Genomic DNA, 17839 nt, shown 5'->3' with positions numbered 1-17839 from the left:
CCTGAGATCATGACCTGAGCCCAAGGCAGCGGCTTAACCCACTGAGCCACCCAGGCGCCCCATGAAGACAATTTTTAAACCCCTAGTGACTATAGGTCACTAATTACTGGAAGGAAAAATTACTCAATAGATGCTACTGGGATATTGAAGCCATTTTGGAAAAAAAAAAAAAGAATTTTACATCGCTTCAAAAATCAAAACAATTTTACTTTGCTTCAAAACAAAATGCAGATGTACTTAAGACTTAGAGAAACCTCAAGATTTTGAGGTTTACCTCATAAGTATAGTGAGTAAATGTAAGAGTGTTCTCACTGTTCTAAAAATGCTTTTTATTTTACCTATTCATCCTTGCCCCCAACTCCTGGCAATTGGTGATCTTTTCATCTCCATAGTTTTGCATCTTCTAGAATGTCACATAGTTGGAATCAGACACTATGTAGTTTTAAGATTGACTTCCTTCTTTTAGTAATAAGCATCTAAGATCCCTACATGTCTTTTCATGACGTCATAGCTTATGTCTTTTATCACTAAGTAATACTCCATTGTCTGGATGTGCTGCAATTTATTTAACCATTCACCTACCAAAGGATATCTTGGTTGCTTCCAAGTTTTGGTGATTATGAATAAAGCTATTATATCATGTGGTTTTTATGTTAACATATGTTTCCAGCTCCCTTGGGAGTGTTATTGGAATATTGTCTGGTAAGCATATGTTTTATATTGTAAGAAACCACTAAACTGTTCCAAAGTGTCTACCATTTTCCTTGCTTCTTTGGTCTTGGTTTTAGTGTTCAGGTCTTTAGTGTTTTGGCAAACTTGTGATATAGTGTGTCTGTGGTTTCTGAAGAAAACCCCTGGATTAGTTCACTAATAATCCCCCTTTTCTTAAGATAGTTCAAGGGATCTCTTTGTGTTACATTAAAAATATTATTGATTACTTATTAAGTGTTTTAGAATAGACATTACTTCACCTTTTTTCCATTATATGGGTTGATTAAGGAAGACAGTGTCTAGACTCAATATAAATATTTTGCATTGTATAGCTAAACCATTTTGTACATTCTGTATAACAGAACTTTAGCGGCACAGTTTTCTGTGTAGTAAAATGATGCTGGCTTAAAGGTGCATCAGTTTTGTGATCTTTGCTACTGGTAGAGTCAAACTCTTACTTTTTAAAGTATTGCTGCTTTATCTGTTTTCAATCTTTGGCACCACAAATGCAACTATAAGAAGTTTCCTAATTTATAAACTGAGAGGATTGACAAACACTAAGAAAGCTCTTTTGAAAGAAGGGACTGAAAATAATAAACATTTCCCAAACTTTAAAAATCCCAAGAATGTATTGCATTATTACCAATATTTCTTGGAATTTTCTCCATATTGTAACCATAATTTGTTAGCTCATTCCTTTTGGTTCAATTTATAAGAACATGTGGGAGGAGGAGGGGCAAGATTGCAGAGAAGTAGAAGACCTTTTTCCACCAGTCCCCTAAAGTGAGCTGATTATCTACCAAAACACTCTGAACACCCATGAAATCAGCCTGAGATATAGGACTGTATATTTCTGATCTATGTGGGGGCAGAAGACACCAGTGGAGAGGTAAAACAGAGTGGGAACAATTGGACTGATATAGGAGGATAAATAGAAGGGAAGAGAGCCACCAGAAGTGACCCATTAAAAAGAAATACTGCAATACAAAAGTGCCCTGTGATTGGAGACCAGCATTGACTTGGAGTCTAATTAAAAGCACTCAAAAAGAGCAAAAGATCTTAAGGGGCAGCTGGTGGAATCAAGCCGTCATGGGCATGGGCCTAAGCCCATGGACCCAGGACGGCCACCACTGGTGACCACCCATGCCAGAGAGAGTGTGACGGCAGAGCCTCCAGTTCCTGATGGGATCTTGGGAGCCCCCAGGTTTGCGTGGCTTGCACCACCACTCAGCCAGGGTACACTCCCCACCCCTGCATGAGGGAGTCTGGTGGGTATTCTCTAGAACCACGGCCTTTTGCACTCTATGCTCACTGTGTGACCAGGGTCTGAACGGTGCTCCCCACCTCTGCCTGAGAGTACTCTGTGTGGGCACAAGCCGGTGGTCTCTAGGATGGCCAAGAGTCTGAACACTCCCAGGAACTCAGAGAGATCTCTGGTCAGGATTTCTTGGCAGGCAGAGACCCGCAAAACCCTGATGTCTGAACCCCAGACAGCAGTCCCAGCAAAGGCAGCCACTGGAAGTGGGAACCCTGGTCCAATATCACTCACAGTTTTAGTGGCAGAGACAAGGGGTGTTTCAGGTGACCCCTGAGACAATGGTTGGGGACGTGCACTGCCTATTGGGGGTTGGACTGTTCAACGGAGTTTATAGAGGAGGAGTTTGTGTGTTCTGGACCACCCAGAGGGAGCAGACTGAGGCTTCTCTCTGAGATGGAGATCTGGGTGCAGTCTTCTTTCCACTAAACCTCCAAAAAGTCCCCAAAAGCCAACAAAGAACAAAAACCTCCAGAGGACAAAAGCCTGAAAAACTGGTTCCACAGAGCCCAGGCCCTGATGGGGACAGGAGGACTCAACCCAAGCAAGACTGACTGAAAAACAACACAGCAGTCCCCTCCCCCAGAAAGCCAGCCAAAAGAATGAGAGGACAACCACCAAAGGGTCCCCATAAAACGTAAAACCCCAGTATCATGGGAAAACAATATATTAAGCTCTCGATGTTGCCCTAAAAACCGTATATTTCATAGATACAAATTTTATTTTGAATTTTTATTTTAATTCATTTAAAATAATATTCCATAATAACATTTTAACCATAATAACCTTTTAACTTGAACTTTCTTCATACATATACCTGTATTTTTCTTTTCTTTTCTTTTCTTTAACATACATATAGTTATAAGCTTCAAGGTAATCCTCTTCCCCTAATCAACACTACCCCTTCATATAAACCAGTTTTAATCTCCCTTTATCTCTGGAAAATTGAGTCCTTTAACAAAGATATCAAGATATACCCAGGAAGAATCAAAATAACCTTCCTCACCAACATCAAGGATTTATAACCACATTCCCATCTTTTTCTTCTTTCAGAGTTTATGTGTATTCTGTGTATTTGTTTTTGTTCTGGTATTATATAAATTTTGTCCTTGGGATTCATTCTGGCTGGGTTCTTTTATTTATTTATTTATTTATTTATTTGTCATTTACTCTAGTCAGTCTTTTTGTTTTTCTGTTTTTTTTTTTTTGTTGTTGTTGTTGTTTTGTTTTTTTTTTTTTTTGTACACCTTATAAATCTTACCTTTGGGGCACATTCTGGCTGGGTCTTTTCATTTCTTTTTTTTTTTTTTTTTTCTGTCTCTCTCTGTTTTTCTTCTCTCTTTTTGGTGGTGACTTCCGATTGCTCAGAAGTGTTCCAGGGTGCACCTTGCCTGCACCATGGTTGATACATTTAGCTACACATCCCCTCAACCAACTCTCACCAAAATGACTAGGAGGAGGAACAACCAACAAAAGAAAAATTCTGCGACTGGGCCCTCCCCGTCAGAGCTATTGGATATGGACATGAACAATATATCAAAAAGGGAACTCAGGGTAACAATTACCCAGGCAATGGCTAGGTTGAAGAAAACTATTAATGACAACATGGAATCTCTTAAGGCAGAAGTGGAAGACACCTGGGAAGAAGTTAAAAATGCTATCAAGGGGCGCCTGAGTGGCTCAGTGGGTTAAGCCTCTGCCTTTGTCTCAGGTCATGATCTCAGGGTCCTGGGATCCAGCCCCGCATCAGGCTCTCTGCTCAGTGGGGAGCCTACTCCCCACTGCCCCTCCCCCACTGCCTGCCTCTCTGACTACTTGTGATCTCTGTCTGTCAAATAAATAAATAAAATCATTTAAAAAAAATGTTGTCAATGAGATCCAATCTAATCTAAATACTCTAACAGCTAGGGTAACTGAGGCAGAAGATAGAATTAGCGATCTAGAGGACAAACGGATAGAGAAAAAGGATCAGGAGGAAGCCTGGAGCAAATAGCTTAGAAGCCATGAAAACAGAATTAGGGAAATAAATGATGCCATGAAACATTTCAACATCAAAATTATTGGGATCCCTGAAGGGGAGGAGAAAGAAAGAAGATTAGAAGATACAGTTGAGCAAATTCTCTGTGAAAATTTTCCCAAACTGGGGAAAGGAACCAGCATTCCTGTTCTAGAGTTCAAAAGAACATTCCCCAAGATCAATGAATCTAGAAAGACCTCAAGACACTTGATTGTAAGACTGATGAATCCTAATTTTAGACAAGAGCTTTTGAGAGAATCTGGGGGAAGAGATTCCTTACATACAGAGGAAGCTCCAACAGAATAATGTCAGACCTGTCCACAGAAATCTGGCAAGCCAGAAAAGGCTGGCAAAACATATTCAGGGCACTAAATGAGAGGAGCATGTAGCCAAGAATATTTTATCTAGCAAGGTTGACATTCAAAATGGATGGAGAGATAAAGAGCTTCTAAGACCAGCAAGGTTTAAAAGAGTATGTGATCACCAAGCTGGCACTACAAGAAATAGTAAGGGATATTCTATGAAAGAAGAAAGAACCCAAGAATGACATAGAACAGAAATTTACAGAGGTGATCTATAGAAACGAGGACTTCACAGGAAACATGATGCCAATAAAAACTTATCTTTCAATAATCACTCTCAATGTGAATGGCCTAAACACTCCCATAAAATGGCACAGGGTTTCAAATTGGATAAAACGACAAGAACCATCCATATGTTATAGACAACATCCTTATGTTGTCTACAGGAGACCCATTTGAAACCTAACTCATCACTCAGTAATAGATCATCCAAGCAGAAAAATCAATAAAGAAACAAGAGCACTGAATGACACATTGGACCAAAAAGACTTCATAGATATATACAGAACATTCCACCTTAAAACAACAGAATACTCATACTTCTCTAGTGCACATGGAATAGACCACATACAGGGTTACAAATAAGGGCTCAACCAATACCAAAAGACTGAGATTATTCCCTGCATATTCTCGGACCACAATGTTTTGAAAGTGGAACTCAACCACAAGAAAAAGTTTGGAAGAAATTCAAACACTTGGAAGCTAAAGACCACCCTGCTTAAGAATGTTTATATCAACCAGGAAATCAAAGAAGAACTTAAACAATTCATGGAAACCAATGAGAATGAAGACACTTTGGGATACAGCAAAGATGGTCCTAAGATGGAAATACATAGCCATCCAAGCCCCCTTCAAAAAAAACTTAAAACTCCAGAAAACACCAGCTCTCTTTACACCTTAAAGAACTGGAGAATCAACAAAAAATTAAGCCAAACTTACACACAAGAAGGGAAATAATCAAGATTAGAACAGAGATCAAGGAAGTAGAAACTAGAGATATAGTAGAACACATAAATGAAACTAGAAGCTGTTTTTTTGAAAGAATAAATAAGATCGATAAAATATTGACCAAAATAATCCAAAAGAAAATAGAGAGGTCCCAAATTAATAAAATTATGGATGAGAAGGGAGAGATCAGGACTAACACCAAGGAAATAGAAACGATCATCAGAAATTTTTATCAACAGTTATATGCCAATAAGTTAAGCAACCTAGATGAAATGGATGCATTCTTGGAAACCTATAAACTTCCAAAACTGAATCAGGAAGAAATTGACAACTTGAGTAGACCAATATCTAGTAATGAGATTGAAGCAGTGATCAAAAACCTCCCAAAAAAACAAGAGCCCAGGACCTGATAGATTTCCTGGAGAGTTATATCAAACGTTCAAAGAAGAAATAATACCTATTCTCCAGAAGCTATCTCAAAAAATAGAAACAGAAGGAAAATTTCCAGACTCTTATGAAGTCTGCATTACCCTGATCTCCAAACCAGACAAAGACACCACCAAAAAGAATTTCAGACCAATATCCCTGATGAATATGGATGCTAAGATTCTTAACAAGATCCTAGCTAATAGGAGTCAACAGTACATTAAAAAGATTATCCACCATAACCAGGTGCGATTTATCCTGGGATGCAAGATGGGATGCAAGAGTGGTTCAACATTCTTAAATCAATCAGTATGATAGAACAAATCAATAAGAGAAGAGAGAAGAACCACATGGTCCTCTCAATTGATGCAGAAAAAGTATTTGACAAGATACAGCATTCATTCCTGATTAAAATGCTTCAAAATATAGGGATAGAGGGAACATTCCTTAACTTCATAAAATCTATCCATGGAAAACCCAAAGCAAATATCATCCTCCATGGGGAAAAGCTGACAGCCTTCCCTTTTAGATCAGGAACAGGACAAGATGTCCACTCTAGCCACTGTTATTCAACATATTACTAGAAGTCCTAGCAACAACAATCAGAAAACAAAAAGAAATAAAAGGTATTCAAATTGTCAAAGAAGAAGTCAAACTCTCTCTCTTCACAGATGACAAGATACTTTATATAAAAAACCCAAAGGCTCCACCCCCATACTACTAGAACTCATACAGCAATTCAGTAATGAGGTAGGATACAAAATCAATGTACAGAAGTCAGTGGCTTTCTTAAACACTAACAATGAAAATACAGAAAGGGAAATTGGACAACCTATTCCATTTACTATAGCACCAAGAGCCATAAGATATCTTGGAATAAACCTAACCAAAGAAGTAAAGATCTGTACTCAAAGAACTACAGAACACTCATGAAAGAAGAGGAAGAAAACACAATGGTAGAGTATTCCATGCTCATGGATCAGAAGAATAAACATTGTTAATTCTGTCTAAAGCAATCTATACTTTCAGTGCCATCCTGATCAAAATTCCACTGGCATTTTTCAAAGAGCTGGAACAAACAATCCTGAAATTTGTATGGAACCAGAAGAGACTCTGAATTGCTAAGGAAATGTTGACAAAGAAAAATAAAACTGGGGACATCATGTTGCCTGATTTCAAGTTTTACCACAAAGCTGTGAGTACCAAGATAGCATGGAACTGTCAGAAAAATATATACATAGACCAGTGCAACAGAGTAGAGAGCCCAGAAATGGACCCTCAACTCTATGAAATATCCAGTGGAAGAAATATCCAGTGGAAAAAGACAGTCTTTTAAATAAATGGTTCTGGGAAAAATGGACAGCTGTGTATAGAAGAATGAAACTCAATCATTCTCTTACACCATGCACAAAAATCTACCCAAAACGGATAAAAGACCTCAACATAAGGCAAGAATATATCAAAATTCTAGAGGAGAACATAGGCAGTAACCTCTTTGACAATGGCCACACAACTTCTTTCAAGATATGCCTCCAAAGGCAAAGGAAACAAAAGTGAAAACGAAGTTTGGGACTTCATCAAGTTCAAAAGCTTCTGCACAGCAAAGGAAACAACAAAACAAAGAAGCAACCCGCGAATGGGAGAAGATATTTGTAAATGACACTACAGACAGAGGGCTGATATTCAGGATCTGTAAAGAACTCCTCAAACTCAACACACACAAAACAGATAATCATGTTAAAAAGTGGGCATAGGACATGAATAGACACTTCTCCAAAGAAGACATACAAATGATTAACAGACACATGAAAAAATGTTCATCATCATTAGCCATCAGGTAGATTCAAATCAAAACCACATTGAGATACCACCTTAAACCAGTTAGAATGGCCAAAATAAACAAGACAGTAAACAATAAGTGTTGGAGGGGATGTGGAGAAAGGAGAACCCTCTTGCACTGTTGGTGGGAATGCAAGTTGGTGCAGCCCCTTTGGAAAACAGTGTGAAGATTCCTTAAGAAATTAAAAATAGAGCTACCCTATGACCCTGCAATTGCATTACTGGGTATTTACCCCTAAAATACAGATATAGTGAAAAGAAGGGCCACCTGAACCCCAATGTTCATAGCAGCAATGGCCACAGTTGTCAAACTGTGGAAAGAACCATAGTGCCCTTCAACAGACGAATGGATAAAGAAGATGTGGTCCATGTATACAATTGAATATTATGCCTCCATCAGAAAGGATGAATACCCAACTTTTGTATCAACATAGACAGGACTGGAAGGGATTGTGCTGAGTGAAATAAGCCAAGCTTGGAGAGTGAATTATCATATGGTTTCCCTTACTTGTGTAGCGTAAGGAATAACATGGAAGACATTGGGAGATGGAGAAGAGAAATGGGTGAGGAAAAATCAGAGGGGGAGACAAACCTTGACAGACTGGGGACTCTGAGAAACAAACTGAGGGTTTTGGAGGGGAGATGGGTGGGGGGTTGGGTGAGCCTGGTGGTGGGTATTATGGAGGGCATTTGTTGCACGGGGTCTGGGTGTGGTACATAAACGATGAATTTTGGAACAGTGAAAAAAATTAAATTTAATTAAATTTTAAAAATGAATGATAAAAAGAAGGAAGAAAGAAAGAAAAAAAAGAAAAAGAGCATGTGAACTAATGTGGCCCAGAGTGTTTATATTACAGGCATTAGCCTAGAGCTAGTTGGTGTTAGTTAAGCTATCATTCCTTATTTACCAAGTAATACTCTTTTTGGGTTTATTGAAAGACAAGACTTCTACGTGTTCAATGTAACTCCAACTCAAAGCATAGTGAGAATGTGGGGACAAATGCAAGCCAAAACCTGACTTATCCAAGCAACTAAGAATATATTTGCAGTTATTTCCACACAATTTATTGTTCAATTAAAGTTCTTTGAGCTCTGCCCAAGGTGACATCTTCTAACAGTGCACCTTGTCTTTCTTTCTTTTGATTTTCCTGGTACCCTGGCTTATGTTTTAAAATCTTTTCATTTTACGTTAGTTCCGTATTGAGTGTAAATCTCTTGCACTGATATAATAGAATAGAATTCATTAATTTTAAAATGGATTAAAGTCATTTTAGCCACTCTGGTCTGGAAATCATTCATACTTGTCAGACAATTGGGATAAAACTGATGATCTGTTATCCAGAAAATGCTCTGTCAGTAGTAGTAATACTTAAGATCCAAATTATCTCAATCATGCTATTTAATATATTGGTATTAATTCATTAATACATGAAACATTAAATTGATATAATCACCCAAAACTGTGCAAGATATTCATCAATATAGGTAGTTGTAATTTAAAATATGTCTGCTTTTGAGGGAAAAAAAAATTGCTGTAGTTCATGCAAAGTAGAATTTGTCATATTGGTGTGTGGCATTATTTCAGCAAGCCTATTTCCATCCTGTTCTTAGCTCTGTAACTTCAGAAGATTTATTGTTTCAGTAATGATTAGATAGAAATGGTAATATTTCCACAGAAAATGTAAGAGAGTATATTAGCTTATGTAAGGCATGGTTTTGACAGAAAATTAGAGCTGCTTAAGAGAATATCACTTCAGTTTCCCAGATCATCAAGGAAAGAAAAGTAAAGTAGTATGATTATTAGGTGATAAAATACTTTTGTATGTGCATAATTTTATGGGATAGCTATATTATGTGCTTTATATTTTCACATAAATGTTTCATAGACACTAATTTTAGATTGTTAAAAATAGTATGTTGCAGGGTAGGGGCACCTGGGTGGCTCAGTTGGTTAAGCATCTGACTTGATTTCAGCTCAGGTAATGATCTCAGGGTCCTGAGATTGAAACCCTGCATTGGCCTTCAGGCTCAGTAGGGAGTCTGCTTGAGATTCCCTCTCTTTCTCCCCTCTACCCCTACCCACTGCATTTATGTGCATACTATGTCTAAAATAAATAATTAATCTTTTTAAAATGGAATTTTGTATGATAGTGTTTGAAAAGTGTAGGCAGAACATCTCTGTGACTCCCTCATGTGAAACTGTGTTTGCACATCAAACATAAAAGTGTTTGTATATTGAAGTTTGTATTGATAGAATGTATATCATCATACTGAAATATAAATATCTTTCTTCCAGTAAGAAATAGACTATAGTGTGAATGCCTTTTCTGTGAAAAAGAAAGCAATAAAACAATGTTAAGAATATATTAAATACATACAAATTGTAATATATTGTAAATGATTTGCCTTGTATCTCTGAACAAGACATATGAGTCCTAAAGAAAATTAAAAGAAAGACACACTTAGTTTTAGAATTAACAAGTCAACATGGTATTTGGTTTTCTAAATTATCATCAGATTTTAGGCTACCATTTTGCTACTTTGAGAGAATAAATCACACTTATCACTTAAATTTTAGAGTTCCTCAAAATAATTAATAGAATAAAAATTCAATAATGATGTGGAATTTAACATACTATAAACATAACATTTGAATTCTAACACACCCTATAGACAGAGGCACTTTGTAGTTAGATTTAGGTTACTTAGCTTTGTTTTAGAAGTCTACAAATGTTGATACTTTTCTTTGTCTATCCAAAAAAGCTAGGGTATAAGAAATAGAGTGAGTGTGTGTGTGTGTGTGTGTGTGTGTGTGTGTGTGTGTGTAGGTGTGTAAAAGAATAAGTCAATAAAGGTATATAATTTTCTTAACATTATAAGTATGAAAAGCCCACTCCTAACTTCATATCAATGCCATTCTGAAGATGCAAGAAGAGAAAAATTCTTTTCTGAACATAAATTTATTTGTGTGTGTGATGCTTAATTTTATGTGTCAACTTAACTGGGTCAAAGTGTCCCCAAATAGTTGTTCAAACATTATTTTGGGTGTGTTTAATAGGATGTTTTTGGACGAGATGAACATTTGAATCAGTAGACTGAGTAAAGCAAATTTCTCTCCTCAATGTGGTGGCCTTCATCTAATCAATTGAAAGACTTAATAGAATATAAACACTAACTCTCCCTTTAGCACAGGAATTCCTTCTGCATAATTATTTGAACTAGGACAATAGCTTCTTCCTGCTTTTGAAATCAGATCCAGTCATTGGTTTTCCTAAGGGTCAAGCCTGTTGGTTTCAGACTAGAACTACACTGTTGGGTCTCCTGGACTCCAAATTGTCAATTGCAGTTCTTGAGAATTCTCAGCCTCTGTAATCTAATGAATCAATTCCTTATGGTAGGTATCTCTCTACATAGATATAGACAGACAGATCTATGAGTTCTGCTTCTCTGAGAACCCTAACTGACTATGCAACTGTAATATCAGTGTAGATTCCCATCTGTCAAGATGAAGTGTTGGAGAATGTTCATCACTTTTAAAAGGTTCTCAAGGGGATAAAGGGATACATAGGCCTCATCCATCATATACATCATGTATGGCCCATTCTAGCTCTCTCCTAAAAGCTTTCAAACTGAAAAGGGACAGAAAAGTAGGGAAATTACTTATAAGGAAAACAGCAAGGGCAGTCTGAGGAATGAGTATGCAAAATTATTCATAGCCCTAGGTTATTTAGCTACTTAAATGAGTCTGAAAATAGTAGCCAGAGATTTAGAAAAGAACTATGAAGAGTGTGATATCCCCAGGCCAATGCAAGGGAAGATTTTAAACCTTAGAGCAACCAACTCTATATGGAGTCTGTGAATGCAATATCTCTCTGCTGTATAAGCATCCATTTGTACAACAGATATTTATTGAACATTTATTGAGTGTCAGGCAGTCTTCTATGTTTTGGGGATAACTGGCCAGAAAAGGAAGACAAAAACCCCTGCTCTTACGCATTTTTGCTTCATAAAGGAAAACTTCATAAAGGAAAACATAAATAAAACAACTGTATTTATTTTTTAAAAAAGTTAATGGTAACCAAACTGTGAATTAATGGAAGAATGGTGAATGATGAACATTACTAAATGAAAGAATATCAAGTAAAAATGTCATTAGAGGGCGCCTGGGTGGCTCAGTGGGTTTAGCCACTGCCTTCGGCTCAGGTCATGATCTCGGGGTCCTGGGATCGAGTCCCGCATCGGGCTCTCTGCTCAGCAGGGAGCCTGCTTTCCTTCCTCTCTCTCTGCCTGCCTCTCCATCTGCTTGTGATTTCTCTCTGTCAAATAAATAAATAAAATCTTAAAAAAAAAAATGTCATTAGAATAATAATTCATATGTATTAAGGAGAAAGTCAGCATGATTAAGCATAGTGAGGAAGTTTCTTAGATCAGGTTCCTAGAAGCAGGTTTTTATATGAATTTTTGAAGTACTCAAGAGGGGAGAAAAATAACCTGCAAAGGAGAAGGTAAAACAGAGCAGGTTCGGGAAAAATTCTCAGTGCAGTTGTAGGTTCAGGTATTAACTGGGTGGTATAGTATCATATACTCTTGATGCAGTGAGCTGGTCAGTTATGCCCAGTTTCAGCTAGCCATTGGTTGGGGTGACCATCTATCAGGAGGATTTGACTTTCCTACTAAAATGGCTTCCGTCACCTGAGGGCAATTATATAGAGGAAAGTAGATCTGTAAATCCTTTAGCAGTCAACACTTACATGAACTTGGGAGGGAGAGGTAAGGGCACTAACTTGGGACAAGGATTTTGGGTAGACAAAGCTTTGATTATGGTGGAAGGAATTCAGAAAACAGAGAGGCTAGAATCCTGGTCAGCTTTAATTGAGTGTGAATAATTTAGATCTTACTCTAAGAGCATTATAAACCCTTGGGAGGTATTAAACAAGAGAATGGTATGATCTGGTTTACATTTTTAAAATTTAATTTGAATGATAAGTAAAAAACTGGAATTGGTAAGAATGCATGCATACATATAAATTATAAAGTAATTGCAGGATTCGTGGCCAGTGATTGTGGTGCTTTGAATGAGTTGGTATTAGTGGAAATAGAAAAGAAAAAAAATAAATAAATATGGTCAGTAAGTTTCTTTGAAGAGGAGCAAAGAAATGATTGAATAAATGAAAGGGTATAGGGAATCAAAGGAAATTTTTAAAAAATCAATGTGAATTATTAGAATATATTTTTATGTGAATAATCCATTATTGAAGAATAAATTACTGTTTTTGGAAAAAGGGAATGACGAGATAAACTATATCCTTGATAAGGCGAGAGACAATGAAATGCAAAATACAGGAGGAGTTGTTGAAATTTCCAAGAGAGTCAGGGTTCTGTGTAGCTGAATGATATGACAGACTTCTGACTATTCTTTCAAGGTCCAAAGATTCCTGTTTTGTTTTGTTTTGTTTTGTTTCACATGTAAAATGCCATTTAACATTAATTATTGCTGGGTGATGGGAGGGCATGCGTTGTGATGAGTACTGGGTGTTATAAAAAACTAATGAATTTTTGAACACTACATCAAAACAAATGATGTAATATGTTGGTTAATTGAACATAATAATAAAAAAATTAATTAATGGATAAATGGATGGATGGTCACATATTAATATTTTTTCTTAATAATTTATTTGAAACCTAGTTATTCACCGTTTTACTTTGCTTGGAAGATGGACATCTCAAGTATAGTTTTCTTTGGAAAAAGAAAAGAGAAAACAATGATTTATTGATCACACTATTAGAAGCCAGGAGTTGGAATAACAGATACCAAAAGGACATCATCACTTTCAAGTATTCTCAGTATAGCAGGAAAGAACAACAAATCCACTGGTGATTTCAAAGGGATAAGTTCCACAAGTGTCAGTACGATAGAAATCATCTGAGGATCTTGTAAATTGACCTTGGTGTTATGGTAAAGTCTAAGAAATAGCATGAAGGTGAGCAATGACACATTATCTTCTTGGAACTACAATTTAGTTGTTCCCAAATAGGATATGAGTAATGAGCAGTGGCAGAAAGTGAAGTTGAAGAGGTAGGCAACTCTGTAGTGAGTCTCGTAAGCTGTGCTTTAAAAGTTTGACTTTGGGCAGCCTAAGGAGACTTCCTAGGCTGAGAAAGCCATGGAGAAAGTCCTTGCAAATGCCAATAGAGGTGGATTAAGGTGTAAAAATGTGGAGCACTATATTTTTCTAGAAGCTGCATAAGTTTGTCTATACTACCAGACCCATTATCTTGCAAGAAGTAATGAATGACTCTGTTACCCATTGTGGGACATGCAAGAGTAGATGAGGAAAAGGAAGACAGCTAATTCAAAGCTGTAGGTATTTAATAGAGATCCAAGAGAGAAGATACTGAATAAAACATAGGAGCTATTGTGAAACTAAGGCTCCTTGTAAGCTTGTTTTTGTTTTTGTTTGTTTGTTTGTTTGTTTGTTTTAAGTATCTCAACTGCCTTAAGGACTATATTTTTTACTGTTAGGCATTCCTTATGGTTGCATATAACAATGCTCATCAGTAAGCTAATGAGTCAGAGAGAAAAAGAAACTTAATATTCTTTATACCTTTGGTGATTGAGAGTAGATTGTGAAACAGATGTTTTGCATTAAGGTGCATCATGAAAGTGTGATCTAACATAACCTCTAGGATTTTAGTATGAAAACAACAGCAGTTTATTTACCAACCCAGCATAGTGTAGGCAATAGTCCAACATCTGTCAAGGAGATTATAGACAAGGAGAAACAATTCTATCCTCTAAACAATACTAACCCAACTCATTCTAAACATATTTATTTAGACAAAGTAGCTCTCAGTCTATATTTTAAAGAGCACTGGCATTTAGAGCCCTAAGAAGAACACATACTCCGTGACTCTGTATGTCCAACACAGTTGTTGGGCAAAGGCAAGTTAGATTAGAATTCAGAAGTTACACATGGTGATAGAAGTGGTTGTATATTCCTCAGTGATCTATAAAATCAAATGCAACAATAGATCAAGCAGAATCAAAGTTGCCTGAGAAATCTCGGCACAAGTAACAAGTCATTACAAACTCTATTGAAAATCCCTTTGGCACAATGACTAGGCTTAAATCCAGATTGGAAATTTAAAAATAATTGACTCCAAGGGAGATGGGTGATCAGCTGTGCAGCAACTTTCATAGAAAACTCTTGCTGAGGCAAATATATTTTACGTGGTAACACTGGAGTGGAATTGTCCTTTAAAAGACAGAGAATATATTTTTCTATTACCACAAAGTCAGGAATTATATAATTTGTATTTCAAATAAGACTAGAAATGTTGGAGTATTAAACATAGTAGTATTAGGGCTTTGGAATTCCAAATCCCACATGAAATTTTTCAGTAGTAAACGGAAATTCAATAGAAAAATCCCAATGTCCCATAATACCCCACATATGTAATCCCATACTCGATACATTTTAACTTATCCCAAATATCTTTGCACTATATGTATAGGACTTGAGTTTACATAAATTGTATACATTCTAAGATAATCACCTAGTCATTTATGCACCTTCTTTCTTAGTATAGGCAAAATAATGATCCTTTTTTCCTTCCTTCCCTCCTTGCTCCCTTTTTTCTCCCCTTTCTCCCTCCTTCCTCCCTCTCTCTCTCTTAACTTTTCCTTTCCTTCCTCCCTCTCTTCTATCTATCTACCTATCTATCATCTATCATCTATCTATCATCATCCAACTATCATCTTTTATATATAAGCTGCTTTAGGCAAATTAGTGTTTCATTTTTTTCTTTTTGAAAGTCTTCAGTTGTTTTACTTTTTAAAATGTATATCTTTTTAAGATTTCATTTATTTGTGAGAAAGAGAGCACCAGCAGGTGGAGTGGCAAAGGGAGAGGGCGAAGCAGGCTCCCCACTGCGCAGGGAACCTGATGTGAGGTTTGATCCCAGGAAGCTTGGATCATGACCTGATCCAAGCAGATGCTTAACCAACTGCACCTCCTCAGCAGGCATCCCATTTGTTTTACTTTCTGACAATAAAAATGTTGGCATTGAGGTTATGTGAGATATCTCACTTAGAATAGAGAAATCAGTGGGGTGCCTGGGTGGCTCAGTGGGTTAAAGCCTCTGCTTTCAGCTCAGGTCATGATCTCAGGATCCTAGGATCAAGGTCCGCATAGGGCTCTCTGCTCAGCAGGGAGCCTGCTTCCTCCCCTCTCTCTGCCTGCTTCTCTGCTTACTTGTGATCTCTGTCTGTCAAATAAATAAATAAAATTTAAAAAAAAAAGAAGAAGAAGAAGAAAGAAAGAAAAGAGGCCGCTCTGACTCTGGCCTCGGCTCGGCTCTGACTCCACTTCAGGCTGCGGCTGCGGCTCCAGCACCGACTCCTCCCGGGGCACTGCCCACAGCGGCCCTGACTCTGGAGGAGGAGGGGCAGGAGGCCATCCGCAGGGCGCAGTTGCTTCCGAACCAGGGCACTGATGACATCCTGGAGGATCAGGTGGAGCCCGAGGACCCGCTGCCCCCCATCCCCTTGGACTTCCCGGCTCCTTCCACGTGCTGTCCTCCTCCCCGGATTCCGAAGGCCTCTCATCTGTCTTCTCTTCCTCACTCCCGTCCCCCACAAACTCCCGTCCCCCTCTCCCAGGGGCCCCACAGACTCCTTGGACTGGCTGGAGGCTCTAAGTGGGGGTCCCCTGCTAGGCTGTGGCTCCCCAGCCCCCAGCATCTTCTCTGCTGACTTATCTGACTCCAGTGGAACCCGGCTGTGGGACCTGCTGGTGGATCCATGGTGATGGGTGCTGTGGTTTCCAGGGGATTGGAAGGTCACTGAGACAGACTCTCAAAGGAAGGGGTCGGACAACCGGCAGAGCCCCTCCCACCACAGACACAGAATCAGAGACACCTCTCATCCTCATTGGGCGCCCCCCAAACGCTGCTGACATGCTAACCGCCTGACTTTCCCCTGCCTGACCTCCGTGTGATCCCCTCCATGGTTGTGTGGTTGGGGGCCGGGATGTGTCATTTGCTGCTGGCCAGAGCAAACAAGCTGCCTGCTGCTTCCTTAAAAAAAAAAAAAAAAAAAGAAAAGAAAAGAAAAAGAAAAAGAAAAAGAAAAGAAAAGAGAAATCATATCTTCTATAAAGTTGGGCCCATGAGCTTAATTTTTGATAGGTCAAAGCAAAAATATAAGCTCAATATCAGAGATAAGATGGCAAAACAGGATTAGATTGAACACATTACACACCTGAAGAAAGACATGGAGTTTGCTAGCCACGAGAGGGTTTAGGAAGTTTTAAGAAGATATAAAAATGAGACTGTGAAAGACAAATCTCTGAGATGTCCACCTAAATTATGTACATTATTGAAGCAACCATGTTCAATGGGTTAAACTACTTGGAGCCACTAACAAGATAATTTATATTGTTAGAAATGGCTACAAAAGATCACTCCAATCTAAAAAGATTGTATTTTAAATCATGTAACTACCATAGTTCCTGGCCTATAATTAATTAACTGAATTTTATGCTCACTTGATAAATGTACCCTAATACATTGGTTTACCACAAGATATATCTAAGAGAAGGAATCAAATATATATTCCAACATGAGTGCTTCAATTTGACTCTAGTTATAAATATATAATATATATAGTATTATTATATAGTATCATAAATTTTACATTATATTATATTTTATATGAAATATAATTATATATTTTAATATAGTTAATATAATTAAATTTAATATATTTAAAATATTTAGCATATTTTAAATATATGTGTGTGTGTGTGTGTATTTTTTTATTTTAATCAACTGGTCTTGGCTTTTATTTTATTTTCCAGATTTATAACCTTGGACCGTATCTGCTGTTTTTGATAAGTAGATCTGTTCTTGGACCTCTGGAACAATTATGCTCTAGGATGGTAAATTCCCATATGGGTATTAATATCCTTAAAATCTCTTGTAAACCAGATTGTTTCTCATGAATCTTGTTTTTCAGATCAGGCTTTTAGGATTTTTACAGGAGATTTTTGTCATTAAGAAATGAGGGATAACTTTACTATAACAAGTTACCCTGCAAAGGACCTTAAACCCATTTTCATTGTATCATCTCAGTATTTCTACTGGTAGGACTTACTGGTGTTATTTTAAGAATGTAGAAATTAAAGACTAACATAGGATTTGAACCATGGTTGTGAG

The 17839-nt window shown here is 37.5% G+C and overlaps 1 pseudogene; it reads left to right on the top strand.

The window, feature by feature from the left end:
• Positions 1-13596: 13596 nt before the first annotated feature.
• On the top strand, positions 13597-16708 carry LOC131834656 (MEF2-activating motif and SAP domain-containing transcriptional regulator-like; annotated as a pseudogene).
• Positions 16709-17839: the final 1131 nt, after the last annotated feature.

The sequence above is a fragment of the Mustela lutreola genome, chromosome 6 (assembly GCF_030435805.1).
Source record: "Mustela lutreola isolate mMusLut2 chromosome 6, mMusLut2.pri, whole genome shotgun sequence".
Lineage (NCBI taxonomy): Eukaryota > Metazoa > Chordata > Mammalia > Carnivora > Mustelidae > Mustela > Mustela lutreola.
This window is presented reverse-complemented; position numbering and strand designations above follow the sequence as displayed.